We start from the raw sequence: 27,421 nt of genomic DNA, 5'->3' as shown, positions 1-27,421 counted from the left end.
GTTAGTATAGATAGATTAATCAAGTGAGGTAGAGGTTTTATAGTTTTTTTTTTTTTTTTTTTTTTTTTCAGTGAGATAAAGTTATCAGTTCACAAGTCTATGAGGTAGCAGTATGTGTCTAGCCTCGGCTTGAACCTGGACACAGTCAGATGTCAGGAGTTGCTCTTCCAACATTCATGAAGCGGACAATCCTCTGGTAGCGTGAATGCTCGTCTCAGTAATCCGTAGGTATCACTATGTAGGGTATTTACTCATCAAGTGGCTCTTAAGTTCTCTTTTGAATGCTACTGTATTTTGAATCTTCCTGATGCTTGGGGGGATAGAGTTCCAGATTCTGGGGGCAGCTCCAGAGAATGCTCTGTTGTAAGTCTTTTTCTTGTGGAAAAAGGCTGGTCGCAATAGCAACTCTTTTGCGCTTCTAGTTGTTCTGTTACCTCCTGATAGCTTGAGTTTTTTGGCTAGGTATATAGGCGTGTTGTAGTGAACCGCTTTATGTGTAATACAGGCCATCTTCATTTGGATTCTGGCTTCGTAGGGAAGCCAGTTTAGTGCTTTCAGGTGCGGAGATATATGATCGAATTTCTTCGTTCCCGTGATGAGTCTAGCCGCTGCGTTGAGGCAGGCTTTTAGTGGTGCAGTGGATGTTTTCGGTAGGCCAGCTAGTGTGGTGCAGCCGTATTCGATCCTCGAGATAACTAGTGATTGGGTAGCCAGTTTTAGATCTGACTCTGAGATAAAGGGTTTCAGTTTTCTTAAGTAATTTAAGTGGAAGCGGGCGCTCTTGGCCATTGAATTAATGTTCCATAAAGGAAGTTCACTAATTTCAATTAAAGTAGAATAAAATAGAAAAAGGTGCCAGTTCAGATACCCAATTAAGAGAGTTCTGATGAGAAAATCAATGAATAAGCAAAAAGCTTTTGCATATCAAGCTGGAAAGTATTCTCAGCTATAAGTCAGCAGACATCAAAGAAATAGGCCAAGCAGCCTACCCATGTAGCGATGTATAAAGAAACTCAGAGATGAGTCCTCAGCAAGTGAGAGGAGCTCCAAAGAAAAAGCTCCCTCCTGCCTCAGGAACACGCACTAATATAAACCCACAACATTCTAAGTCGTAAATGTTTCTTCTCGTCTTCTGTAACATTCAGTAGGATTTTGTTAATCTCCCGGGAATAAAAAAACTCTCCTTCTTCTCTTGTCTGCACAATGGTCTATAGAGGCTAGTCCTTGAAAAGTTAGACCAGAAATGGTCCTGCACTCAAAAGAGCAAATAATTAATTAAATGACAGGAAGTTAATGCCATAGTACACAACAGAACAGTGAAGAAATGTCTTCCCAAATGAAAAAACGATAGTCAGCGTTTTTGTTGTAGAAAAACGATTCCTTTCATTCTTTAAAATTCTTTAAAATCTCAGCACTCTTTTCGACTTCTGAACTGGACCGTCCGCCGGAATCCACTGGACACTATCGGGAGACACTTATCCCTTTTACTTGTTCCTCGACCATTCCGTCTGCAAACTTAAAAGATTAACTTCAAAGAACTTATGATCTATGTCTTTAATTATTAAGCCCTGAAGAAGTCCCTAGAGGGACGAAACGCTTCGGCTCTTCACTCCCTTGATGTAAATCATTTTAGCCAACTAAAATTTGCCACAGCAGGTGGCACCGAATAGTTCGTCCTCACCTCGAAGCATTTCACAGCAGTTATGTCCAAATAAGTAATCATACTGATCCTATAGGAAAGTCGTATTGGCCAACACATTTGTGTGCTGGTTTCAAATACATCACATCCCCCCACAAGGTCCATGAGGATTTAGCCTGAGGCAAGCAACATTTCCTTCAAAACAATCACCAGCTCAGCTAATTTCCTGCCAGTGGAGTAAATGCATGTGCTAGCAGTTCACCTGAGTTCAGGGAAATTCCAATGACATATAAAGACTTGTATTACCGGTAGGCTCCATTATTTTTGTCTGAGTTGCTAATTTGAACCTCGAAAGACAGAAGATTCATAGTGTCTAAGTCTAGGTTCCATTTCGCAGACCTGGATTTTTACACTTACCCTTTTCTTTACACCTGCAGAATTTGATGTCTGGTGTTTCTTTCTAGCTGAGACAGTAACTCTATCACCCATTGCATCCAAACCTTCTGTATTGCACTGCTTCACAAGCCAAACTGGTAGGCTCATATCGCTGTATCTGAAAGTATGATAGATTAAGCTGAACCTACATTGTCAGAGAAGAATAATGCAATCCTTAATGAAAATCTATCCATAAAATCTTTGTTACGGAGTACTTGTCAAGCACATATTTAGCACTCTACTTCCGTAACCCCCGTTATGCTTCTCAAAACAAAAGCCTTCAAAGAAATCTATAAGAAACTGATCTCTGGGATACCAACATCTTATATGCCTCAGATATAAAATGCTTTGTAATAAAAAAATCAGTACTAGAATATCATGATACCATGCAGAACGAATGTGAAACCAGATTCTGATGGATACTTCTTCTGCAGGCATCCTTTAGCTCTAGTAGCCTAATTATTCGATACATTGCTGATAGGCAGGATCACTGGAATTATGTGATTGTGCTGCGATTTTCGCATACTTATTGATTTGCTGCATAATCCTTCATCTGCTGCATATTCTGCAGATTTTAACAAAAGAAAAACTTGTGTCTAACTCAAACAGGTCAAAAGTTACTAAAAACTCAGCAACACATTCTGCAGTGCATTGGAAGGCCCTTTGCAAAGCTTGGACTGGTCACCTTTCTGTTTCATGTTGCTATATTTAGGTGATACACTGGTACTAATTAGGTGCAATTTAAGCCCATAGATTGTTACCAAGTGGAAACATTAATGAAATAATTTGATCACACAATGTGCCGTATTATGCTGCATAATTTGCCTTTTCCTGCTGCATAATTTAGTCAACCCAACTGCATAATTTGGCCCTCTCCAGTCGCATAATTCCAGTGGCCCTTCTGATAGTGCAAACACTGCAAGTCAGTCTTTTTATAGCAACGTACTGTTCAGTCTCTGGATATCACATAAGGTCAACTGCCTCTACCAGGATAGAGTGCATCTCATGTAAAGGTGTAGGGTTATCCATTTTGGAGCCATAAAAGCTAGCAACAATAGTTTTTACACCGGATGTATCTTCCAGTACGGCTATTGTCCTTAAGAGTTTAAACCCCCTCTCTTTTTGTAACCAGTGCAGCCACCATCTGAATAGTTGAGGGTTGTAAGGTGGCAATTAACTCTTCTATCCATACTGGTTAAAAAAAAGTTTGGGCCAAATGAAAGATTTATCTTCTGAAGGACATTAACCTCTGCTGAAGCCCCTATAATCAACAAAACAACCTCCAATTTCCAATGCTCCTCATTTTGAAATAAAAAGACAATGTCTAAAATGTTGATAACAAAAATAATTCTATGTGCTTTTAATCCAAATATTATAAATATATCCACAAACATATTGTCCGTAAAATGCAAAAATATCCACTGCAATATATAAAGTAGAAAACTACAGTATTGTAATAAAAGTAAATCTAACCATAATACAGTTCTTAAAAATATAGTTAACATTATCCATAAAAATATTTTTAATACAAAAAAAGAATTCCAATTTCAAGTGAAATTCTTAATGCTTTCTATCTTACAAAAATACGTTTCTAAGAAATCAGTCTATATAAAGTAAAACATGTGTGAACCTTAAAATCATCGTTATAAAACATTAACATATAAAATAATATGGCTACATTTTCCAACATTTAATACTTTCATTATAATACATTTTAAATTTAATTTTACATTTACTATTCTAATATTTCAAAATGAAACATTGAAAAACGAAAAGAAAATCGTAGTTCACTTGTTTAATTCATTTGTAACTTTAAAACATATGTATTAATTTTATTTCCATTTTTTTTTAAAAATCACAAGGATCATGAAACTTTTTAAAATTTAAATTTTTCCTTTTAAAAAAGATGTTTTGTTTTAAATTTCATGTTATCTTGATTCCTACAAACATTGTAAAAATAAGGTGAAAATATGAAACACATTTATTAATACAGCATAAATAATATTATCTTATCATGTTAATTTAGAAGAATTTAGCATAGCCCAAGCGACTCACTCCCAGCTGTAGGCAAAAGAGACATTCAAATAGCGAAGTATTAAAACATTTTTTGAAGATGTTGCAATCTAAGCAGGAACGGATATGAAAAGGAAGTTTGTTCCAGTGATGAAAAGCCAGATAGGAGAACGACCTTCCTCCGTATCTTGCAGTACAGATACGACGTGGGTATAACAACAACTGATCCTTAGATTTAATGTTCCTTCTAGGTAAGTAAGGAAAACTTTCTCATAGATAAAGTTGACCGTGTCAAGCCAAAGTTTTAGGAACAAGACAGAGAAGCTTGAACAGGGACTGTTTTCTCACTGGGAGCCAGTTAAGAGATTTCAGTGTGGGCTCTGAAGGAGATCCAGAAGGGATCTTGCAGAACAAACAAGCTTCAGTATTTTGATCAACCTGCAAATTAGAAAGCAATGACTCATTAGTAGCTACTAACAAGGCAATCGCATAGACTGGGCGGTTCACTATAAGCGCACTTATATAGGAGTTCTACTTGATCTTAACGGGAGCCACTGGAACACTTTTTTGAGCATGTGCATAATATCGAAACAAGCACCACAATTGCCATTATCTGTTCTCTCATAGAGAAATTCCCATCAACCAAAAAAAAACCTGTGATTCTGGGCAAATCACTTAATCTCCCCGTGCCTAACATGAAAGTGTGTCCTCATGTAACGTAACTGGTGCTATGTAAAGCGCTCTGATAACTGATTCGGTTCGGTTCTAGTTCGCGCTATATAAAACTCTGCAAAAAAAAAAAAACAGGTTGCCGAGATTTTTAATTGCCCTGCTAGGATGAGGGGCATAGCCTAACTCAGAAGGCCAACAGTCATCTGACTAATTTGCCGGGCCTTGTCAAATAGCAAAATCTCAGTCTTGTCTCTATTAAACTGTAAACAGTTAGATGTCATCTAAGTAGCAACTTTCCTCACGCAGTCAGTAAACCTACTTTTGGCATTTTCTGGATTGTACTCAAAGAAAATAATTAATTCAGTTTCATCTGCATAAGAGATTATTTCAAAGCTGCCACAGGATTTGACTGTATGTGCAAGGGGTACCACAAAGTTGTTAAAAAGAGCATGGCTCAAGGAGGAGCCCTGAGGGACCGCCCCCCCCCCCACCTCCCAAATCATAGTCCAAGATTAAAACGAGTCAATAGAAACCATCTGGGTCCTATTATCCAAGAAATCGTTGAGCCAATTCAGAGGTTTTCCATGGATACCTATCTCCGAGATTCTGCGGATCAGGATGGAATGAGATACTTTCGAATGTGGCTGACAAGTCGAGTAACACTAACATCGCCTGCAAGACAGCGTCTAGAGATAGTGTGATGGAATCAAGAACAGCCACCAGAGCCGATTTTGTACTGTGATAGGCCCTAGAGCCAGTATGTGTAGGATCCAATAAGAGTTTGTCATCCAGGTAAGAGGATGGTTGTATTCACAAGGGCCTCCAAAATCTTGCCTAGGAAAGGAAGGAGTGAAATAGGCCGATATTTGACACGCTTATTTGGATCAGCATTGGGTTTTTCAGAATGGATGTAACTTGTGCCGCTTTCCATTCCAATGGAATTGTTGATCAATTCAGTGAAAGGTTAAACAAAGATGTAATGAAAGGCAAGAGTAAGGTAGGCAGGTTCACCTACGGGGTGAAATCTCGGAAGGGGGACCTTATTTTTTACTCAACATATCAGACACTTGCTGTTTAGTGATAGGCTCAAACTCCCCAAAGAAATCTGGGGAGTTTGTGATGGCAAAGTTATAAGAGGGTGGAGCACCCCATTAGCAATGTAGAATTGAAAAAAGTCTGATAAATCTTGATTTTTCCCTCAAAGTGATCTGCAAGAGCATCACACAGAGACTGTGAAACAGGAATAATGTATGTGCAGGTGTGAAGCTTTGTAAATTCATTTAATACTCTAAACAATTCTTTAGCAGAATTACTAGCTTCATCAGTCCTATTGATTGTATTTGATCTTTGCACTTCTCTAATCTTTCTATGATAATTCCCTAATTCAAGGGTGTATTTTTTTTTATCAATGGTAGATTTTGTAGCACACCATCTTCTCTCTAGTCTTCTACAAATCTTCCATACCTATTTTTAAATTATATGATACAACCCCAACATCCCCACATTCATTGATTAAATTGCATAAATAGAATTTTTAAAATATGCTAAAAACTCCTAAACACTGGAAAATACACATTGTTAAGGGAGCATGTAGTAGCAGATTTATTAATCTAACGCCAATGGCACAAACATTGGGGATGATGCATATGTTGTTTGGTGGGGGTTGTGTTACTATTTCAACTCCAGTCTCTCAAACATTGGGGAGAGTATTTGCGTTTGAGGGTGAGGGGTTCAGAATACTTTTCTATCTCCAGTCCAATAAACCTCTCAGAAAGTACAGGTATTAATAAAGGAAGGTATAATTTATTATCCCATCTTGAAACATACTCATTTTTGTTAAATTGAAAAAGTAATAAATAAAAATCAATATTTTATTATTTAATTTTTAATTGTTATAGCTATTCTTTAATAGGAGAAGCATTTTGGAATTACAAATGTAATTCCCTTTTATTTAAATAATTTTATATGTTTACAAAACAATTATTGGGGTTCATATTTAAAATAGATTTTTTCTAAATCCAAAAGGGTATCGGCGGCATTGGACACGGTCGACCATATTCTGCTATGTAATTGTATGAATTCTATCAGCATTTCTGACAAAGCCCTCACATTGGTTTCTTCCTTTCTGTCTGGTAGAATACAATTGGTAGCCTTGGGTAGCTACGATTCTCCTTCTTTTGTCCTTCCATGTGGGGTCCCACAGAGCTCTTCTCTGAGTCCCACTCTTTTTAATATCTATGTATCTGAATTAGGGATACTTATAAGATCTTTCGGATTGGCATTAACATCATTTGCAGACGATACACAAATTGTCTTGTCTGTTTTTAAAAATAATCTGCAACTGATGCAAAGATTTAGGGAGTGTATGCTGGCAGTCAGTTCCTGGATGAGCTCACATTGTCTTAGATTACATTTAGATAAAACTGAAATAGTCATCTTTGACAATTTCTCGCTGAGTTGGTCACATAGTTGTTGGCCAGATGAACTGGGGACGGCACCCATCCCTGCCACCAAGGCCAAGAACCTTGGCGTGATTATAGATAAAAAACTAAATTTTGAGGCGCAAGTTAAAGCCGTCTCTTCATCTAGCTTCTTTCTACTTAAGGTAATCAAGAAAATATTACCTTTAATCCCTCCAGACAGCAAGAAAACAGTAGTTACTTCACTGGTCCTTGCCAAACTAGACTACTGCTACGGGCTCTGTCTTGGTATGCCTGAGGAGCAACTATATAAGTTGCAAATGATTCAGAATGCTGCCGCTAGGCTCTTGTTAAGAATCCCCTGGTTTCAATCAGTCGGAAAACACTTGCATAAGCTGTACTGGCTCATGGTAAAGAGCCGTATTATCTTTAAGGCCCTTTGTATTACCTATAGGGCACTTCATGGCACTGCTCCTCAGTTTCTGAGACGTCTGCTACATTGGTATGTCCCCAAAAGACATCTTCGCTCAGAAGTAGCAGAACTGATAGCAACTCCCAGATTTTGCAAAACTAGTTGGGGTGGCAGAAGCTTTATGGTGGCAGCCACTAAACTCTGGAACGATCTTCCTTTTCCCATTAGATCGCTTCCGACCTTGTCTGCTTTTAAAAAGACCCTGAAAACTTGGTTGTTCAATAAATAGAGGCCCTTGCTTACTTCGGACCACCAGCGCCAAGACACCTCTGGGTATTCATGCGGTTAATAAATCTATTAACATAACATAACATTAACATAACAATTAATATGCACAATATAATGTTGAACCCTGATGCGTTTTTGTAACTTAACTTGTTTTATTTATATACTGTTACTTTGCAAAACATAATAATATTCTTTAATAAAGTAAATATTTGTTATTCTTTCTTTTAATAATAAAATGCCTTCCAAGACACCCCAGTAAACCCATGTTTTAAAAAATATATATTTTATTGCAATTTAAAAAAAATATTTTCTCTCACAACTCAAGGGAAATGCAATAAATATATAAGTATCATAGTGCAGCAATATGATAAATTCATATTATTCATAGCCTTTCTGTAAACAAATTAATGGGTTCACAGATTTACTATGGAAAAAAGTGCTCAATGCAATAAATGATTTTTTTTAACCCCCCCCCCCCCCAGAGGCCGCTTATCACCAGTAACACAAATCCAGTAGCCTAGGGGAACCGGACCTGCCTCCAAAGCACAACGCGGATAACAATCCCATTTGGACCCCCAATCGGTATAGCCCATCAGCTCATATCCTTAGTACAGAGAACCCTACACCAAGCTGGTCAGTGATCCACTCTTCCAGGGGAACCCAGGTCCCCCAACCCTTTTCTCTTGTTTTTTTGCCTTTCTGTGAGTACAAAGCACTTTCAAGGTTGTGAATTGCTAACAGAGGGGCCAACCATTGATGCACAGGCCTTAAGGTCAAGCCAGGTTAAAGCAATGCACAGCCGAAACACCGTCATGGCGATGAACAGGAATGATTGTGCATTCTTAGGAAACCCTTCCTCTTGTACACCAAGCAAGATAAGCTGGAGGTACAGACGTTTTCATTTTAAGTTTGGTGTTACAGAAATCATAAACTTCAGCTTTAATCACTGCCGGAGAGGGGCATGTGGCAAACGTGGATTAAATCTGCCCCATAAACTTTGCACATGTCCCTTTGAACCCCACCCCACCTGGCAATTTCCCCTGGCGTATAATACAGATCAAAACAAATTTTGTAATGTTGGGCTTGAAGATTTGAGGAAGGGAGGACAGATTGAGCGAGACAAAGAGATTCAGGAGAGTCAGTCATTTCTCTTGCCACCTCCCCGTAATGTTTATCAATATGATCCTTCATAACAGAGTTCATAAAACCATATATGCCTCCTATTGGGCAGAGCCTCCCTCTTAATAGAAAGTTGTTGTGATGTAACTTGTATTTGAGTAAAGTGTAACTTACCTTTTTTCCTCTGCTTCTTGTTCTTTTAACAATCTTACCGTACCTCATGATGGAATTCTCAACTTTTAGTGTTCTGTAGAATGTAAGGCTTACAACACTTGATCTTTGGCAGTTGCTGCTTGATCGTCGAGGCTATCGGATGCCAGGTTTCCTCCTTCAATAAATCTTCTTTCAACTTCGACCAGAGTATTGAGATTCATTACCACCCTTCATCTCAACAAAAGTCAATCATATTCACCATAGAAAATCCGCAAGGGACTCCTCCCTCGCAACCAAGGAAATCCTGTCTTTGAAGATATTTAAAAAACTCCCTTTGACTGACATTATATTCCTTTTTAAGTTCCTCGAACAAGACTATGCCTGTATATGAATAAAAATCCCCCAGCATTTAGGGTTCTGCCCCTTCGAATGAGAAACATAAAGATCCCGAAATATATCCGGCAGTATGGAATTATTATACAATGGTGTATCAAATCTCAGCCGGCCAATTCCCAGTTTTTTCCTCACAGGCGGCTAGTTCTTAAAAGTGCTCTAAAGGGACTTAAATCAGACTTAAAAAAAATAACTGAACTCTATTTGCCTCCAAAGACATCCCCCTGCCTCTTCCCCCAAAGTGTGCTTAAAAGGAGAGGGCGAGCCTTCCATTATGGCCTGTGCTTTGTTCCTATCTTGAAGCAGTATCATCACTTGTTGAGGTGCCATGGCTCAATAGTATAAATAAAAGTTCTTTCTGCTAAAATCTTTTTTAGCTTTCCCAATCAAATGATCAAGATTATTCTCCACAATTTTACCCACATCTTCCGTTATACTAACCCCTAGATACACAGCGTTATCCACCACCCAGTTATCCCTCAAATGTATATTACTATTGATAACCACCTGGGTCATGTCTTCGTTCAGCGAATACCCGGAGAACCTCCCGAACCAGTCTGCCTCCCTCTCAATCTCTCTTAAAACGACCTCAGGATAAGAAGTAACCAATGCTAAATCATCGGCATATGAGACGATCTTTGTGTCCCACCCATGAAATCGAATTGGCGGTATTGGTGTCGACCGTCTGAATAAAGGGCAAAGAGTAAAGGGAAACTAGGGCAACCCTGTCTTGTCCCACTTTGCATCGCGACTGGCCCAGACCGACCTCCCATTGCTATGATCCTTGCCACCAGGTTTTGGTATAAAGCTCTAGTTGCCTTGCTGAATCCTCACCTTGTACCAACTCTTCTCATAGCGACCCAGAGGTAACAGCAGGAGACGTTATCAAACGCTTTCCAATAAAATTAACACCATAGGGTCCCCAGTGACTGCAGAGGCATCGAAGATAGATATCACACTCCGAATATCGACCTTCATCCCTCTCTCGGGTATGAACCTGTGCTGTCTAAGAGGAACAATTTTAATTATCACTCTGGACAGCCAAAACCTTAGAATAGATTTTAGTATCTCCATTAATCAAAGTAATTGGTTTATATGAGCCAAGTGCTTGTACTGACATTTTTCTTAGGAAAAACAACAATATGCGCCAAAGACAACGACTTTGGAGATGTTATTCCACTTTGTATCTGTGTAAAAAGATCCATTAGATAAACTTTTAACTCAGCAGAAAATACCTTATAGAATTCAGTGGGGATACTATAGGTGCCGACAGCTTTGCCAGACGGTAGACTTCATAGCAAGATAAATGTAATCCCAAGAGAAGGGGCCTTCCAGTAAATCATGGTCTTCCTCACTGAGGGCCTCATTACGATGGGGGTCTTGGGGAAAGGGATCCACACTAGAGACTGTCTTAGAGAAGCTGATTTGGGTGAGTATGCACCCCAAATCCCTTGTTTTTGACGAGTCAAGGCAGCCGGTTGCACCGCCACAGTCAGCTCATCGGAAATACACATCATAATCCGGACAGCGGTTGTAACTCCCTGTACAGCTCTATGGCTGCTGCTTTTCTCCGACCGCCATCTCAGCGGTTGGAGAAAGGATGTTGGAGTTGGCGGTCTTCCAGCGGTCAGACTGCATTCAGCATGCATCGTATTTCGGCAGTCGATCCAACCGCTTCTGATGAGACTGCGGCAGTGCGACTGACACTGACGAGGCCGGGGATGTCGATCCAACCAGCATCATAATGAAGCCCTTAGTGTCTTAAGTGGAGTCTGGTCCCAAAATTGCTGCGTATGCCCTTCTTCCCATACTGCACTTTCAGTGTAGAGGTTCTGATAAAACCATTGGAAGGTTGCCAGATGTCCTCGGGGCCAGAGATCATCCCTCATGAGGAAACCTTCACTTCCCTCATATCCCATTGCACCTGCTTTTGTCTAGTTTGTTTAGATTAGGTGCCCCACCCACTCACTGTACTCAGAAAATTTCGTTCCAAGCAAGAGATTCACCAGCTGCCTTTTTTGCAGTTACTTCAGTGATTGCAGCTTTGGCAATTGCGACCACCTGTGCTTCTTGAATATCGTTTCCCTTTATGACCGCCCAGATTAATTTAGCTTCTGCTGTCATCAGAGCCTCATAAAGACCAAGCATTTTTTGTTTTACTTTTTTTTGAAGATTCAAACTGAACCGAAGGGTCTTCCCGCGAATGCCCACCTTGAAGGTGTTCTAGACAACCCCAGCTGGAGCGCGCCCTACATTTTCTTTCACAAAAATCTGTATCCACTTATTTATATGTTTGATATAATCGTCATCCTAGAGGAGAGCCCGCTCAAAACTCCAGTTTGAGACTCTCCTTACCAAACCTTTTATTGTGATTTCCAACACTAGTGGGCTATGATCTGACATTACCCTGGGAAACATGTCGATTTTACAAGCTTGAAGGAGGGCATGGGAGATAACAAAAATAATCTCACTGTGCATGTGTCCTATGTGGTTCTAAAAAATACGTGAACCCAGGTTCTGAAACCCTTTTATCCCTCCAGACGTCCACTAATCCATGGTCCTTCCTCATATTACACAAAGACTGTTAAACCTTAGGTTTCCGACCTCAATATGGTTCAGTGCAGTCCTGAGACCAATTTCCTTTTCTATTTATATTAAAGTCTCCACAAACTATAATGGGTAATGGCCAGAGCGCCAGCTCATTGTTCAGCCAATCAAACAACCCAGGATCGTCCGGGACTGTCCCGTACACATAACAAAGGATAAACAAACCATTAGGAAATTTATACTCTGTTGTTATCCACCGTCCCTGATTATTCACCCTTGTCCGCTTGAAACCAAAGCACTGCCTGCGTGCGAGGATCACGACTGCTCGCGTCCTTCCCCCTTGAGTTGTCCCACTGATTAATTTAAAGCCTAAAGATTCAAGAATGTTCTGCCTTGCCCCTTTGATGTGTGCTTCTTGTAGGCATAATACATCAGCTTGTAGCATCTGATGATCTATGATTATCCTTTGACTTTTTATGCGATCGTTCAGCCCGCAAACTTTCACCATAGATACTCAGATCCTACTCATAAGGGAAATTAAAACCAGGAACGTTTATGTACGGCCAGTCCCCCTGGATAGTCCAGCACTTACACCTTTCATTGGAATTGAAACTGCCCTATTGCTGCAGCACAGTCGGACAAACACTACAGTCCTCTTCTGTTGTATCCCTTCCTCCACCCTTAAGCCACCCAACCAATCCTCCCACCCATCACCCACCCCATCCCCCGCCCCTCACCACCTTCATAGAGCAATTAGGTCCAAGCAACCTCAGTGATGTTACCCTATATCACATCTGCTGCCCCCATCTCACAGCCAACAAAACTAAATAGTGCCATTTTTGTGGAGAAAAAAAGGAAACAAAAATAACAGAATAAAATCCAGAGGGAGGCCTTCCTTTAGACAACCAGATGTTAAACAGATACATTCTGTTACCATTACCACTTTGTTTTATTTGTCTCTAAAGTCCTAGTTTCCAAAACTCCCAGTTAATTCTCTTTAGGACCCACCATTAACCCCGATAGAAAGCTCCTTTAAGTATTCTTGAGCTTTTATCTCTGAAATAAAGGTCCAAGCCTTTCCCCTTATAGTGACCTTCAGTCTGGCAGGATTCATTAGGAAGACTCCTGGTGCTGATGGGGAACCACTTAAAAATGTTGCGAGCGTGTGGAAGCCGGCTGAGGAGACGACGCTGACCTGATGTTTCATGGAACTTTCGCTGTGGAGGAGGATGCCAATGTTGCGATTGTGGTCATTTGGCATGGGTGAGGGCAAGCCCGTCTGCGCCCGTCCGCGACCGCACCTGGAACCCTGGACCTCCCACTACCCATCGCTACGACACCACCACCCTCCTTGCACTCAACCCTGGAAGCCTTAGAGAATGCCAATAGGCCTCGCCGAACACGATCCACGGCCAGTTCTCCTGCCTCCACTGCCACCAGACACTCACCGCCACCCCGGCCTCAAACAACGCCGACGCCAGCACCGGCGACACCCTAAAATGCATCCTTCTCAACCTACGCTCTGTACAAAAACACGCCATGGAAATCTGGAACCTACTCGACTCCCTCTCATCCGACATCGCCTTCTTCACAGAGACCTGGACCAACGCATCCTCTGCCCCCGACATCAGTACCGCCATCCCAGACGGATACAAGATCCAGAGGAAAGATCACCCCAACCACCCAGGAGGGGGCCTCGCCATCGCCCACAAGACCACCCTCCGCCTCACCACCTCCAGCGAAGCCTTCCCCTCCGCCAAACACCTGCACTTCCAGATCCAGACCACCCCCAAAGCCACACTCCAAGTAACCCTCGTCCACAGACCCCTCCGGCCCACGAACACCCTTTGCCACCACCATCGCAGACTTCATCGCACCCCACGCCATCGCCTCAACAAACTAAATACTCATTGTAGACCTGGACAACCCCAGCGACCCCAACTCCACTATCCTTTGTGACAACCTCGCCAGCATTGGACTTAAACAACTCGTCAACACACCGACCCACAGAGCAGGAAGCCTCCACTCACCTGAAAGCCCAGGTAGTTCAAGTTGATAGACGTGAAGCTAAATCTCATCTGCCCCTGAGAATCTGAGCCCCACTGACTGAATAATACAACAGCCAAAGGAGGTCACAATCCCAAGGGAAGGGGGAATGGATAAAATAATAAACAGAGAGACACTCCAGGTAGGTATCTTCTAGCAGGCAACCTCGTCGTCTAGGATGGTGTTTTTTTTCAAAAGAAGAGCAGAGAAATCAAATGTGAAATGAGTACCAATCTACATGTGCATAGCATATTATTATTCCACATACAACTCTGGATGTACCTTTCTAGTCTGATTATATTTCATCAGACTGTTCCTAATGATTTAAGTGCTTTGAGTTTTCTTTTTTGAGAGTCATGATTCTGTAAATAAACCATGAAACAGTTTCTGGTATTAATTAAGACTAAGTCTATCCAGGCTTGATGAAACCAAAACTATTTGTCTTGCCCGATACCAACCTTTACTAAAGAAGTGTTGCTGCCGTAAATTCACCTGAAGTGTTCACAATTATTGTAACACTCTCTAATAACCTTTGAGTCAATTACTTCTATTTTTCATACATCACCAATGTTCCATATTAATAACAGCAGTATATCACCAATGTCCTGTATACATAGATGAAATGTGGCACACGTAAATACCCAGAGTTCTTTGCACCAAGTCCGGCAATCCCCTGTACTATGCCTAAGAGAATGCCAAAATAAACAACTGTGTCAAAATAAACAGCTGAATAACAATAATGGAGATCGTGATCTTCAAGTCTGTTCAAAGCGCGTTAATTTTTTATATTCTGTTCAATGTACTTACTGAAATTATCTCTGTAAAATCTAGAGTCCACTCGCGAGTGCAACTAATTGGTTTTATCTTACTTTTTGTTTCAGGGAAGGAGTGGTGTTCACGGGGCACACAGGAAGCAGGAAGGATGAGCTGTCGTCTCTGAGGGAAGGAAGAAGCAGCCGGACCGGAACAACACGCTGACTGTAGCTGCGTTGCCAAGGACGACCCACGAAGAGCACAGGAACACCGGAGGAGCTCCGAAGACGCTTCCGAGCCGCAGGTGAGTAGAGAGGGTAACGAACGCAAGCGCGCTTTAACTGTGGAGCAAGGTTTATATAGGTTTGAGTGGGTGGGGTGGCTTCGTAGCCAACAATGTTTAAAAGACGTTTAAGACGTTTGCACGTGTTTCCCAATCCTTGTAACTGACAGCTTGATCCATGTAAACAACGTGAGCTCCATGAGAATGCTGCACGTGGTTTAAGCCGTTTTCAGAACGAATATTCAGGAGAGAATGAATCAAATCAAACATTGGCAAATACAAATACATCCCCATACAAGCAGTAATTGAACAAAGAAGCATTGGCAATTGAAAGATTACTCAAAGGGATAAAATATTTGGCATTATGAAAGGAAATAGAATTTGTTAATACACAGCTGTATAATTCAGGTCCAAGAGGCTAACTTTGACTAATTGCACATAACAGAATACATAGTCAGAATGTCAATGCAGTTACGGGAGTACCCTAACAGCAGGACACACCCTCGACCCCATCTTCGCTGCAAGAAACAGTGTCTAATTCAGTCACACAACGCAGCCGCCATGGACCGGCCACCACTGCGTACACTTCGCCATCAACAAACCCAAGGCACCCAAACCAGCCCCACGCCCCCCACGAAGGAACTGGAGCAAGGTTACCGACGAGCACCCTCACTGAGGCAACCACACCTGGGCACCCGACGCAAACAACGCAGCCAGAGAACTCCACACCTGGATCTCCGAATGCGTGATGAGCTCGCCCGCTGCGCAGCCATGACAGACAACGCCCCAGGAAAGCCGTCTGGTTCACCACCGCTCTCCAAGAAGCCAAACGCACCTGCAGACGCCTGGAGAAGAACTGGAGAAACACCAAAACAACTGAAAACCACACCACCTACAAGTACGCCATGACGGACTACCATAACCAGATCAGAGCCACCAAGAGGAACTTCATCCACAATAAAATCCTGGCCATCTCCACCAACTCCAAGGAACTTTTCAGTGTCATTCTAGAATTCATCAACCCAAAAAGCGAAGCCGCAGACATCACCCCATCACAAGACCTCTTCGACAAATTTGGAACCTATTTCCACCTCAAGATCAAAAACCTCTACGACAACTTCATCGACCATCCACCAGGCGCCACAGACGGCCCCCGCCCCCAGAATCACCAGCCAGCCCATCATCTCCAACTGTACACCGATCATGACAGAAAACACCACCTCGACAATGAAAAGCATCCACTCGGGGCCCCCACCGACCCCTGCCCCCCTCACATCTACCACAGAGCCATGGCCGCCATTGCACCTGAACTACAATGCACCATCAACACCACCTTCAAAACAGGCACCTTCTCGGCCAATCTCGCTCCTCCCCTTCGCAGCCAAAACAGGAAACTGACACGATTCATTGAAGAGAACGCCATCCTCGAGCCGTCCCAATCCGGATTCCGAAGCAACCACAGCACAGAGACCGCCATTTCGCCGCCACAGACGACAGCCGCACCCTTCTGGACCAAGGCCACTCCACAGCCCTCACCCTACGACCTATCAGCAGCCTTCGACACCGTCTCCCACAGCACACCTGTCGCCAGACTACAACACGCAGGCATACAAGGAACAGCCATGGGCTGGGTCCGATCATTCCTCACCGGAAGAAGCCAAAGGATCAGACTCTCACCCTTCCTCTCCGACCCCACGAAAATCACCTGTGGAGTCCCACAGGGTTCATCCCTGAGCCCCATCCTCTTCAACATCTACATGGACCCCCTCACAGCCATCATCCGACAACATGGCCTCAACTACGCCAACGACACCCAGCCCATCCTCTCCCTCACCAAAGACCCCACCACTGCCAAACTCAACCTCCAGAAAGGGCTGCAAGCCGTCACAGTGTGGATGACGAACAGCTGCCCAAAGCTCAACGCCGAGAAGACAGAACTCCTCATCCTCTGCACCACCTCTTCTGAATGGGACAGCGCCTGGTGGCCGACCGCCCTCGGAAGCCCACCTACCCCCTCAGACCATGCCAAGAACCTCTGCATCGTACTTGACTCATCACTCACCATGAACCGACAGGTCAACACTATCACCTCCAGCTGCTTCAACACCCTCCGCAAGACCTTCAAGTGGATCGCCCCTGAGTCAAGGAAGACGGTCACCCACACACTCATCACCAGCAGACTGGACTATGGAAACGCACTCTAAGCCGGCATCAACAAGTCCCTACTCTGCAAACTCCAGACAATACAGAACACCGCCGCCAGACTCGTCCTCGGCATCCCCCGACACAAACACATCAGTCAACACCTACAAAGTCTCTACTGGCTCCCCGTGGAGAAAAGAGTCACTTTCAAAATCCTCACTCACGCCTACAAATGCCTACACAACAACGGACCCAATACCTCAACGACAGAATCCACTTCCACATACCCAAAAGAAACCTCAGATCTTCCAACCTCGCACTGGTCGAAACCCCGCGCATCCATAGAGCCAGAGCAGGCTGAAGATCCTTCTCTCACATTGCAGCAAGACCTGGAATGAGCTACCGGTAGACATCAAACGTTCCCCCTTCCTGAACAATTTCAGGTAGACCCTCAAGACCTGGTTCTTCAGCTAAACAGATCTGCGGACCCTCTCATTAATTCGTACTTGTTTAGCGCACTTATACCCTGAGGTGTCTTGGCGCTGTACGCATACCGCTGTGGAACCCTTCCTGGCTTTTCCCTGTGAAATGCCCACTCCTGGGCACCCCCAAGGTGAAGCCAGGCATCCCAGCGCTGTTGAGACCGTTGTGGAGATTAAGCAAGCTATTGCCCAGAGTTGCAGAGTGGGACCCATGATTAGAATAGGCACCGAGGCGAGAATTATCAGGTCCGAGGAAATTGAGCCCAAGACCTGCCGAGGCGGGAATTGAACCCTGGTCCCGGGCCAGACCTCTGCATCAGGGTTTGCCGCTCTAACCATTGAGCCACATTTCTCCTTGAGACCCTCACGGGTGAGTAGTGCGCCTTCAATTTCCTGATTGATTGATTGAGGGTCCGAGTTCCGATGGCTACCAGGAGTCGTTCCAGAGGGCAATGTGTTTGCTGAAGATCAGAACTTCAGTTTTATCCATGTTGAGCTTAAGGCAGTTATCCAGTCTGAAACGTTCTTCATTCAGTTTTGGAAGCTGATCTTTGTCGGGGACCCTGGATTAACACCGATAGAAAGCTCCTTTAGGTATTTGTGAGCTTTTATCTCTTAAATAAAGGTCTGTGAATATCCCTTTATAGCGACCTTCAATTGTGCAGGATTCATGAGAAGGACTTCTCCTCCCAGATTTTGAAAAGGATTGAAAAGTTGTCTGAGGTGCCACCGCCTCTCCACTGCGGCGTGGCAGTAGTCAGGTCTGACAAAGAAGGAATTCCCATCATGATCCCGTTTTGTGCCAGGTCGGACTTGCTCTCAAATAGCAAGTAGAAAGTTTCCAAAGTCCACCAGTATGGCTCTAGGTTTATTTGATGCTGCTCCCCAACGCTTTTTAAGCATAAGAGGAAACTGGTGAACCTGCTGGACCACCGATTACCAGTACCACTGAGACATTTCAGGCAACACCCCTCTCAAGAGACTCAGCACAAAGGCCCTAATATTGCTCTCCTTCTGCAATCCCCAGGAATCTCAGGTTGTGCTTGTGATTTTTGAAGTCTTTTAGTTTCCACATTACAGCTGGCATTTGGAATTCTTGAGTTTCTTTCTGGACCTTCAAAGACCCGACCTCAATCGCTAGGAGGAAATCCTGTCCCCTTTTTCGGAGCAAGTTTTGTTGACCTTCCGATTTGCCCTTTAGAGTTTTTTGTGAGCAAGACAGGCTGAATGGCTGTCGCTGCGGGATTCCTCTTGCATTTGTTTTATAGAGTGAAGGATAAGCCCCAGCGAGGGTTCTGGGGGCAATTTGTGGTAACTTCCTGAGACTTATCCTGATGTGACCTTCACTTCAGAATCACACCCTGATCCACATTTTGAGCCCCTCTTCTTATGTTTTCTTTGAGATTTCTTGCACTTTGCAGTTATGACTAGTTTTTTTTTTTCATTTGTTGTTGGCTAGTGGGCGGTCTAAGTGACGTAATCAAAGAAGATTACCTTGTACTGTAGTGGCGTCTTTAAAATGGCTGCGTTTTCGAGGGACTGCATGTAGACCGTTACTTCAAGAGAGGTGAAATCACGTTTTTTTTTTCTCCTGAATGTGTTTTTGTATTGTAATGAAATATCTTTCGCGAGGTTCTACAGCAGTCGTTGTCTCCAACCAATGCCGACCAGTTTCAGAAGGCATATGATGACGGTGAATGCTAGAACTCCAAGCAGGATTGAGAAAAGCTCTTCCAAAACAGGGGACAAGTGATCGGGATTATAGACCTGTGTCAGGGAATTTGACTCACTATAGATATTCTAATACGAGGGATATATAGAATTGGTGCGTGACTGACAAATAAATATTGAAGATTTAGTTGACCGACGTGGGATAACACGTATACGCGCTGAGGAAGTCAATGTGTATTATATAACATGACGAAACACGTGTTGGCTGCGGTGTCAAGATTACAGTGGATGAATAAAGTCTAACTGGAAATCTGGAGTACAGTGGATTAATTGGAATTGAGAGTGTCTTCCTATGATAAGAGAATTGGAATATACTGGACTGGTGTACTTTTTAGTGATTTGGTTGTGAGTGCTTGGGGAACTTCTGCTAAACCTGCCCACGTTCCTTGTGGGTGTTTGCTGATCGAGTGTCTGCCAACGGGACCCCCTGCCTCCCTCCCGCCATCCCGCTGGTTTCTGCCATCTAGCCAGCGCGACCGCTGAGCGGAGGAAGGGCCGGGGACCACAACTCCCAGCAACCCCTGTGGGCCACGCATCACTGGACCGCGCCAGGAGGCGCTTAAAATCGGGGCAATCCCCGTCTGGCGGGACGCCGGGCGCGGGACTCCCCTAAGGACAAATCTAACATTATCCCGATCAGGAGGGAAACAAGAATAGTCAGCCCCCCGGCCACTGCTAATGTAATCACCGCCACGACAAAATTACCTATTAATACTCCCGATATAATAGTGGGGCAGAAACCTGTAGTAGGGCAAAGGGTGCTTAGTATCCAACAGTACGGACAGGGCAGCCCCCGCCAGGAACATCAATAACATCATACCTGCTGTGATAAATTTACCACCGGAAAGCAGTGCGTATGTTGCTATACTTGCTAATGTTCCAAAGCTTAAGCACACCCAATTTGAAAACCAACAAACCCTTAAGAATAAAACACTGCACTGGTTATCCCAAAACTGCGGGTTTCCAATGCGCGGAGCAAACCAGATCATTTCAACACAGAGAGTAGGATGGTTGGGTCCTAGTAAAAAGGAGATAGATGGGGACTGCATAGTTATACATTTTAGGAACCCCGACTGGGCTAGAGATTCCATTCTGAATGCGCCCATACCGTCTAACCAGGAATACAATACAACTCTGCTCCCTTTACATTATTTCTAAAGGGGTCAGTCAGGAAACTTCGCTACAGTTCGGGTTGCCGACCAACATAGAGCTCCCCATTTCAACCACCATAATGCAGCTCATGACCCTACTCCACTCTATAATCCATGGGCCAACTTTGCAATCCCAACTTACAATAGATTCCAAGTGTTTGGATCATTAGATGAAAATGATTGACTGAGGGAACAAACTTCCACATACCACCCTGAAGTAATTGTACCTAAGGATGCGCTCGAAATTAATCAAGGGCTGCAGGGTATACATAGGGCAACAGGGGAGATTACAGTAAGAACAGTAAGTAACGACCAGCATAAAATCGATAAAACAGCCCCGAGAGTTGCAACCCCTGTTTTAGGCATAACCTTGGATGACAATCCACTGAGACTCAAACCGGCTGAACTTTATGATACCACATTTGACAACACAGCTGAAGGCCTTATGGTCACTACTTGGAACATAGCGGGTATTGCCTCTAAAATAACCACGCCCTTCTGGAACAGCTTTATCACACACGGATATGACATAATCTGTCTCCAGGAGACTTGGTATAGAGCCCAATTACAAGTCGAGGGATACACAACCTACAGTGTGGATGCAATGGCTTCACCAGCAGGAGGAGCAAAAGGAGGTCTACTGACCCTGGTATCAACCACCCTCACTGAGTTTAGTCCTGGTGGCTATGTGGAGGTGGTCCTGTACGCATCCATCCTACGCTTAGTACATAGCAAGGGAAGGGATTTAGTTATAGTAAATTTCTATAACAATACCACTGGAGCCAATCAAGGCTTGATTGTCCCAGATATAGAGCAGGCAATAGAGGGAGTATTAGAATTATCAAGGGACCCCCCAGTAATAATTTGGGCAGGAGACTTCAACATCCAAGCATGCTGCCACGCACAGAAGGGGATTTGCGGTCATCGCGGGGATTATCATAGCGGAGGTAGTACTGTTTACAATCATTTCCCGCATACCAACTACGGAAGTACCCTGAATCACCTAGTAGCTAAATTAGACCTTGAGCTACTAGATTGTAGAAAGAACAAAGACAATAAAGAGTGTCCATTATTTAGAGGGAGGGATGCCCACTCTAACATCGACCACATCTTGGTGACCAATGGTACAGCCTACTCCAATGTATGGGTAGTTGAGCAACCAGTGAGCGATCACAACAGCATTTCGCTTGTACTATTCGGCTGGGGGCCAAAACCTAATGCATATGAGAGACCGGTCCAAGGGATCATAGCCGAAAGAACAAACGGCATGAGAATAAAGTGGATTAGAATTAACCCTGCCCAATTCACGATGGACGTACTCTCAAGATGTAACAGGGAAATAAGCTATTGTCTGGCACCTATAGTGACTTCTTGTAACTTCCTTGCTAATTTTACAAAAATAATCAAAGCGATTGATGACTCACTTACAGTTAGGAGCCGAAAGCTGAGGAAAATTCAAGTGGTGTGGTTTGACAAACACTGTGCCCAGTCATTAAATAATCTAAAATTAGCTCTTGACACTAAGCCCAGAGACATAGCAAAAATTAAAGTGGAGCGTCACAACTATAAAACCTCTCTGGCAGCCAGGAAAAAAGAACTTCAAAATGAGGCCTGGTTTAATCTAGATATGGCTGCAGAAACAAAAAATCACAAGTTATTCTGGGAAACTGTAAATAGCCCACTCCTTAAGAATGACAATATCCCCGACATTATCTCCCATGTGAGTTGTCGCGCTTGGATTGCCCATTTTACTGGGATTTTTAACTCTGATTATAATTTAGATGGGCCAATTTTAAATGTAGATATCGTGCATAGTCCTAAATGGGAAAAAATGCAGCTATCGGTGACCTTAATCGAGGTTACGCAGGCAATAAGAAACAGCAAAGGGAGTAAAGCTCCAGGCCCAGACGGGGTGCCCATGGATTTTTATAAACATGAAACGGCTCTATGGGCACCAATACTGACACGATATTTTAATGCTGCCATAGAAGATAGGAAAAACAGAACAGGGTGGCTGGACAGGATTATTCGTGAAACAATTCCCCAGACACACAGTCAATCTGTACCGTGTGACCACTGGATTTAATTTTCCAAACAAGTTTATTTTTCTTTTTTACATTTATCAGCAATTTTTTGAAACACAAGCACAAACAAAACCACTGTCAATTCAAAAGGTTCATATATACAGTATCTACAAATGCACACATTTACAAATTTGCAACAAAGAATCAAACAAAAGATTGGTTAGACACACCAAAAGACAATCACAAATGTATAATAATTCAAATAAATTGCAATTATATACAGTGCAGAGATTAATCCATAAGCGAACAAACGGGAACCAGTCCTAGAGATTGAAAAAACCAAGTGACAGGCGGGGTTGAGATCAAAAACAAGCCTGCCTGTCAACGAAAGCCTGTGGTGTAATGTTAAATCGGGTTGCAAGGCTAGGATACAGAGTGGTGGTATGATTTACATCCTAGCGGCACCCTTTGTTGTAGCCACAGGGTGACAATACCACCCTGTGGCTACAACAAAGGGTGCCACTTCGAGAGATGGTGTCTATATACAACACAAGGTGTATAACATCAGCCCTGTACGGGGCAGGATATGGGGTTATCATAATCAGAGCGGCAATCAAATTCAATATGAGGAGAATGCCTTTCTGAAACGTTTGCTCTGTGCCCCGGCAGCGGCCTAAAATGAGATAATACACAAGGAAGTGGGCTTAAACTATGTTAAGGACTTATTTGCCCTACGCCCACTGGCACTGTGGCTATCAATCTGGTCTAAAGATGAAACGAAATTCACCCAGGATGTGATAAATGATTGTTTAAAGCTCGATCGCTGCTCAAATATACCTTGGTTATGTCACATTCAATTGTGGTATAAAACGCTTTATGGATGCGATATTCTTGATGAACCAACAGCAGGGTCAGGACTATCAAAAAAGGAACTTAAAGTCACTTTCCTGAGACATACTAGAAGTACCAGGATGAATAAATATTCAAAACAAAGCACGTTTACGTCTTACTTAGAACATAGACCCAATGATGGTTTCCAATCGTATCTCACCACTGTAAACAAAAGGTCTCACCGTTTTGTATTGTCACGCTTACGATTAGGAATTGTACACCACCTAGTGGCCTTTCCGCTAACTAAGAAACCTGGAATAGGCTTATGCCCCTGTGACGGTATATCCAAGCAGAGTAGCTGTCATTTTATGCTGTTTTGTAAATTTTTTACGTTTTATAGAAAGTTTTACCTGAAGCCCATCTTTTTTAAAATATCATGCGCGGAGCACTAAAACAGCGTTGCAATTGATGTTTAATTTAGAGAGCCCGGATATATGTTTCTATGTGGCTACATATATTTCAAAATGCATTTTTGCACGCAAATCAATAACCGTATGAACTCAACATATGGCCTAGACTTATATGCACTTTATTATTGCTAGCTTGCATAGGCACCATTGGATGTTGTATTAACATGCACTTTACCTCTGCCAATTTGCACATGCGCTGGAAAACGAGAACTTCAGCTTGCACTGTATAATAGTATATACTAAATGCACTTTATTATTGCTAGTTTGCACATGTATTATTAGGCAAATGCACTAGTATGCACTTTAATATGCCTTTTGCACACGTACTGTAGAATGACTTCTTATATAATAATTGCCATTATATGGATTTAGAGTTTGATGTAACTCAATGAGGAATATGCTACAAAAACTGTACGAACTCAAGACACGGCCTAGACATATATGCATCTTATTATTGCTAGTTTACGCATTTACTATTAGATGTTGCATTATTATTCATTTTATTTTAGCCAATTTGCACATGCGCCGGAAAATGAGAACTTTATACTGCACTATATAATAGAATATATCAATTGCACTTTATTACTGCCAGTTTGCACATGTATTATTTGGTAAATGTATTTAAAATGAACTTTAACATGCTTATTTGCTCAAGTGCCGCAGAATGACTGTTCTATACAGTATTGCCAGTATTTGGAATTAGAGTTTGATGTAATCTAACGATGAATATGCTACATTATTTGCATTCTGCTATATGGTTGTATTCATACATACCGAATAAAGCATTTTTGAATTGAATTGAAATTGACTAGCTCACCAGCTGCACTACTGAGTACTGAAGCTGGCCTCTGAGGCAATGTTTTTTAATTAATAATTGGGCATTTTCACACCCATCTATAAACATAAAATAAATACACATCAGTGAACCACAATCTTTCATTACATTATTAAATTATGTTTATGTTCATTTAATAAAATAGTAGAAATGTAAAAAACAGATACCAAGTATTATAAATTGATGTATATTTGCAATAAAACATCTACTCAATACTAGGGGTGGGCAGGACACACAGAGTTTCAATTTGCAAAATTGCTTAGAGTTACCTAAATCTCTGAGATTTTGCGGAGTTCAGTGAGTAGCAAAATTTTGGCACATTGTCTGCTCACGCTGATTTTTAGTGCTGGGAGCTTATTCCATGGTGTGAAATCAACATGAACTGCACCACTCGGCACACCAGCAGGCGCTGCTTCTTTGCTGCTGCTTGAGTCGATTTTCAACTTGAGCAGCAGCTTTCTCACTGGGAGTAGCAGCTTTCTCAACTTGAATGGTACCAACCTGCTCCGACCGCTGGCATTGAGAAATCTCTACTGGAGGCGTTCTGGCCCTGAAAATAGCTCTAGGGGATACAAATTCTCATTGGCCAACTTAATGTTGGCGAAAGGCACGTGTGGAAAAACTTTGCCACGCGGTGATTAGTGGAGTGTTGCCAGAACTCCACACTTCAAGCAGAACACAGAGTGCGAAAAACTCAGCAAACTCCGCAGGCAGGGGGGGCCATTTTTGCCCACCCCTATTCAATACCCTAGCAAATCCAAAAAGTAACATATACAATTGTAACAAGATAAATAAAGCATTGCAGATCAGTTAAAGAAATCCAATAAAACTGCATAATGTAAATAAATAATAACTACACATGAATGCATAAATATTTAAGTTATAACTTAAGCCACCCAATCCATCAATAAACTCCGCACCCCAAAAAGAATAAAACATAATAAAAAACAAACAAACATTGCTATATCAAACATAATAACGTACTTGTAAAAACATGCATTCAAACAATAGTATGTACAACAATATTTTAATATGTTGTATTTTAAACATCAATATCAATCAATCATGTAGTACTTGTAAAGCACGGCTTGTCACCCGGGAGAGTATCCAGGCGCTTGCTGCGGTCTTAGTGGAAGAGCCAGATCTTGAGCCCCTTCCTGAAGTGGGTCAGCGAGGGTGCAGTGCGAAGGTGGATGGGAAGGGTGTTCTAGGCCTTGGCGGCAAGAAGGGAGAAGGAGTGTCCTCCAGAGTGGCAGCGGCATATGCGAGGTATATGCGCAAGGGCGAGGTGTGCAGAGCGGAGGTTCCTGGAAGGCCGGTGGAAGTACAGGCGGTGGTTCATGTAAGCAGGTACTTGGTCATGGAGTGCTTCTTAGGCATGGGTCAGAAGCTTGAAAAGGCATCTCTTCTGGACTGGGAGCCAGTGGAGGTCCGTCGGGAGCTGGGTGATGTGGGTTCTCTTGGGCAGGTTGAGGATCAGCCTGGCGGCTGAGTTCTGGATAGTCTGAAGTCTTTGTATGAGTTCCGTAGTGGTGCCTGCATATAGAGTGCATTGCTGTAGTCAAGTCGGCTGGTGATGAGGGCCTGCATCATCATCTTTCTGGTGCTGATGGGGTGCCACTTGAAAATTTTGTAAGCATGTGGAAGCAGGCTGAGGAGACGGCATTGACCTGATGTTTCATGGAGTGTTCGCCATTGCGGATAATGCTGAAGTTGCGGGTGTGGTCTTTTGGCGTGGGGGTGGGGGTGGGTCTGAGTTCTGATGGCCACCAGGAGTCGTTTCAGAGGGTGGTGTGTTTGCTGAAGATCAGAACTTCAATTTTATTTGTATTGAGCTTCAGGCAGCTGTCCTTCATCCAGGCTGAAACTTTCTTCATACAGTTTTGGAAGTTGGTCTTTGTCAAGGTGGAGTTGGCTGAGAGCGAGAGGACAAGCTGAGTGTCATCGGCATAGGAGATGATGATGTGCGATCTGACGACATCTGCGAGTAGGGTCATGTAGACGTTAAAAAGGGTTGGGCTGAGGGATGAGCCTTGGGGACGCTGCAGATAGCGTGCTTGCCTCGCGTTGTGAAGGGCGGGAGGCAGACTCTCTCTGGGTGTGTCCCATGAGAAAGGATACCATTCAAATAAGCACATCATCTGTGATACCAACTGTCATATTGGAGATAAATACCGTCCTGAGGGTTAAGTACTTCCTCCATCAATAACACATTTATATTGGTACAGTCCAGTAGCCAAATCAGGCCTATATCATACAGCCATTGAGGGGGAGAGACGTGGTTCTATTTTCTCTAAAGACCTTGAAAACAAGGAGAGGGGCTCATGCGTACCAAAGGGACAGAGCACCATAAACCGATAGGTTAAGAAATGTTTTCCCTTTGGAGATATTCAACAATAAATCAACCAACTTATTCACCACATGCATACACAATCACTCATTATCTTCTTTTTAACAATTCCACTCAGGATGCTGACATACTTATTCAAGATATTTAACGCACAATATCACAGTATTAATATAAACAAATACAACATTTTAAAAAACAAATCAGTACAAACTATATTAAAAACCCTCAGAGC

The 27,421-nt window shown here is 42.8% G+C and overlaps 1 protein-coding gene across 2 annotated transcripts in view; it reads left to right on the top strand.

Moving 5' to 3' along the window:
- PIGY (phosphatidylinositol glycan anchor biosynthesis class Y) overlaps positions 1-27,421 on the top strand; it is a 330,062-nt gene that overhangs the window by 9,335 nt on the left and 293,306 nt on the right. For both annotated transcript variants that reach the window (XM_078676104.1, XM_078676103.1), the window contains exon 2: positions 15,019-15,194. The gene's annotated coding sequence lies outside the window, so the exon portion shown is untranslated. The remainder of the gene's footprint in view (positions 1-15,018; positions 15,195-27,421) is intronic.

The sequence above is a fragment of the Lissotriton helveticus genome, chromosome 2_1, assembly GCF_964261635.1.
Source record: "Lissotriton helveticus chromosome 2_1, aLisHel1.1, whole genome shotgun sequence".
NCBI classification, from domain to species: domain Eukaryota; kingdom Metazoa; phylum Chordata; class Amphibia; order Caudata; family Salamandridae; genus Lissotriton; species Lissotriton helveticus.
This window is presented reverse-complemented; position numbering and strand designations above follow the sequence as displayed.